The sequence below is a fragment of the Drosophila santomea genome, chromosome 3L, assembly GCF_016746245.2.
Source record: "Drosophila santomea strain STO CAGO 1482 chromosome 3L, Prin_Dsan_1.1, whole genome shotgun sequence".
NCBI lineage: Eukaryota > Metazoa > Arthropoda > Insecta > Diptera > Drosophilidae > Drosophila > Drosophila santomea.
This window is the reverse complement of record NC_053018.2, coordinates 6118584-6122337: the sequence shown is the minus strand read 5'-3', so window position 1 is coordinate 6122337 and position 3754 is coordinate 6118584.

The following is a 3754-nucleotide window of genomic DNA, read 5'->3' as shown; positions in this document are numbered from 1 at the left end:
GCATTAATTATTTATAATGCGACATTTCAGTGGGTCCTCTTACTTAATGGCAGGAGCACAGCCCAAATACTTAAGCACTTCAGACCGTGCCTAATGAGTTTCCCTACTGGAGATATTTGGCCAGGATATTTAAGCGTTGCCATGCGACATTGTATAAACAGCTCACATGCATTTGCTATTTGCTGTTTGCCGTTTGCCGTCTGATGTTTGCCATTTGCATTGACCTGCTACTAATTTGATTAACACTCAACTCTGCGAAATCCCAGGCCTGTGTCAACACGAATGCAAAATGTTCATCTGGCGCTCGGTTGAGATGCCAGCCAGTTCAAACATTATTTGATATCCTGCGGAGAGTGCACGGATAGAAAATCCGTTCAATTTATGTTAGAATTCTGCGGGTATGTTTTATAACAAAGTTATTGTGTTACTTGAGAATGCCAAATATGAAACAGGCTTAACTTAACTGTTGCACACATTGTGTGTTAAAGTGTTTATACAACTTGTTCGAGTTGTATATACTTCTGCACACCTCTATAAGAGCGAAATGAAATATTTGAGTAGTTTTCAGCTGATTCAAAAAATATCTTAAAAAAGCTAAAAATATTTTCTGTGTCTCGTTCGCACTCGCAGTGGTAACACTCACTCATTGTTTGCGCTGCTTTCGCATTCAACTTTTGATTTCTGAAGAGGACACCGCCTGCAGTCGGCAGGCACCCAGAGATTGAGTGCGAACATCGCTGGGAATTGAAGCTGGCGGGGAACACAAGGATACTCTTGACACTGGGACAGCATTGTTGTAAGCCGGCCAAAAGGACTTGCAGTGAAGACTGCTGTCCAAATAGATATGTATGCCACAAGTGTTGGATTGCTTTGAATGTTAATATTTGCACTTTCAATTCAAGCAACTGGCAAGTGACAATTTATTCGCTTTCGGTTTGTTAGTTGTTGGCATTTGGTTTCAATTTCGTTGGAATTTGCCGACACTTAAGTGGGATAACTAAATGCCATTTGCGCTTTTCCTGGTGCTGTATTTTTGAAGTTTGAACTTTGCCTTTGAAATTGTCCTAAAATTGATTACGAAAATACTTTAGAGCTGCAATTCTCTAAAGAAGTAATAATCCTTTTTATTCTTACATAGATCCGAACTGTACCAATAACTTGACCTGATTTGCTTACATATGCAGTTCCAAATGACCGCCCAAAAAAAAACAACCATTGTATTTAATAGGTCCTGTTCTTGAGCCATGTCCTCAATGTATTAAAGTTAAGTTTTGACTTTAATTGAGCACAAGAAATCTCTTATCACACTATCGAGCACTTGGCCACGCAAATGCTTGTTCAACTGGAACTTGCACACACATCTACCATCATCCAACATCTCCGCCATTCAGTTAGTCATTTAGTCAGTTAGTAATTCATTCAGACTGTCATTCATTCGATCCCTAATTGCGGACAAAAGTTGCTGCTGCTTGGCCTTAAGTGTTCCAGCCGCACCAGTTGACATTTGTTCGTTAATTAAACCTTTTTGTTGGTCTGGCAAATGGCAACTGGCAACTGTGCAACAAACAAATTGATTTATCTTCTCAACACCTTTGGAGCCCAGGGTCTGTCAAGTTTGGGCCACCTCTTTTACGACTACGCTGCCTTTTAATGGCAAAACTTTTTCACTTAACGTTTACTCATAAATTGATTTTTACTTTTTAACGACTTCTCCGGGTTGAGGTCCTCACCATGCGGTTGGCTGGTTGACTGGAGAGCAGTGATGACAACTCCTTACTTTCAGAAACTGCCTACAAAAACGTAACATTTTTGTATTTATTTATACAATCTGCGTATGTGTCATGAAACCTGGTTATCATGGATTAAATATATATTTTTAGTTGATATACTTATTTATGCGCATTAGTTCTCTAATCAACTATAGACTTCTCTTAACTTGACATTATTTTTCCTTAATAAAATTATATGAATATCTTACCAAAAGTTGGCCAACTTGACATCACTAATTCGGATGATTGTGTGCCGTTGGGAAAGGCTTCAGAATCCAAAGTTGTGAACTAATGTGTGGAAGTCATACGGCAGATTCAGGAACTTGGCTGTCTTGTCACATTAACAGGTGCCACTTGGAATTTTCAAAGAGTCGAGTCAGAGGTCTTGGGGCTTGGTCAAGTTTGTCTCGAACAACCGACGTGTTTAGTAAACAAATTATGTGTTAATTTCGATTATGGAAAGTTTCCCCTCTTTGATGTTGTTGTTGTTTAATTATTACTTCCTCCGGCTTGTAATCAATGTGCAAATTTTCAGAGCATGCCTGGGCATTCAAGAGCAGCTTTTCCTCGTTTTGTCATCATCCAAAGTTTTGGGGAGCAGCAAGTGCTGAATTTATGCAATCCCCGACCTTCATCTCCTACTTTGGAATCAGCTCCTTGTCATCCTCTTTGGGGAAAACTTGTGCGCAATTACATGAGCATTTTGTGGCTGCACATATGAAATATGCATGCAATTTTGAATTTGCCATTCATTTAAATGCTTTCTTGATTACATTTTACGCCAGCGAGCCAAGGCCAGGCCATGGCAGGATATCTCAGGCGGAATACCACACCACAAAACACAAAAACAGGACCTTCAAAGGCTCACAAGTAATTTTATGAAACATTTTCATTGTCCCTCTGTTTATATATTCTTGTGTGCAGAGGTTGTGGTTAAATTCTAAGGATACGTTTAAATGAGCAGCAATGCCTTGAGGTTGCAAAACTGAGAATACCGGTCAGAAATTAGGTCGAAAATCTTGGCAGGTAATTATATAAAAATTTGCTTATTTCGGTTAAGGAAAATGAGATGATTCGTTAAGTAAAGGAAGCATCCTAAAGCACTGTCAAGAAAATTATTACGTGACTTGTGAATTCAATTAAATATATAAAAGAAAATTTATTCCGGTATGCCTGAGGATCTCCTCCACTTCTTAAATATTATTAAACTGCAGCTCAAGCTATAATCACATTTGTGCAATATACTTACACTTTCGATGGCACTTTTATTCTTTCCCTAGCGAAAAGCTGTCAATCAATCAATCAATTGTTCTCACTGACTCGTTTAGACTTTCCCTCAATTTCTCTTACATTTCTCATCCTTCTCGTTTTGTATATTTTACTGAGAAGTTTTTCCGTGTCTGGAGAAAAGTTTGCCGTCAGCAATAGCAGCGAGCGACATCCCTGAAGCGAGGGGCTAAAGAAAATTGAAAGTTTTGATTTATAATCCGTAAACTTTTTCACTTGCTTGCGGGTCCTCGACTTTGCAGCCCACCATCGTCTATCTATCTAACGCCATTCAAGTGCATAAATATTTTTTATTCAATAGTAATCTTCTCCCTTCCTCTGGCCAACTTCGAGGCCAGCGCATGCAATCAGATTAAAAGCATTTTCGGTGGCCTAGAGCTGCGGCTTTTCAGCGGAAGACTTTTGGATCCCATGTCAGTGCGGAACCGCGCCCCATCAGACCATTATTGGGCAATCAATAAATTCATAATAATTGCCGCTGGCAACAAGAACGAAACGAGTGGAAACTATCCGGCAAGTTCCTTGACTTCTCCGTGGCGTACTCATATTTATGGCTCTAAAGTTGTGCTCTTGGCGGCTTCATAAATAGTGTGGCGTGGTTCTACGGGGATGGGAGCTCGGAAGGATGCTGGAAATAAGGATACTTCGCAGAATGATGTGCAACGTGTCTGCCATGGTGTGTGTCACTCTCGATGCCC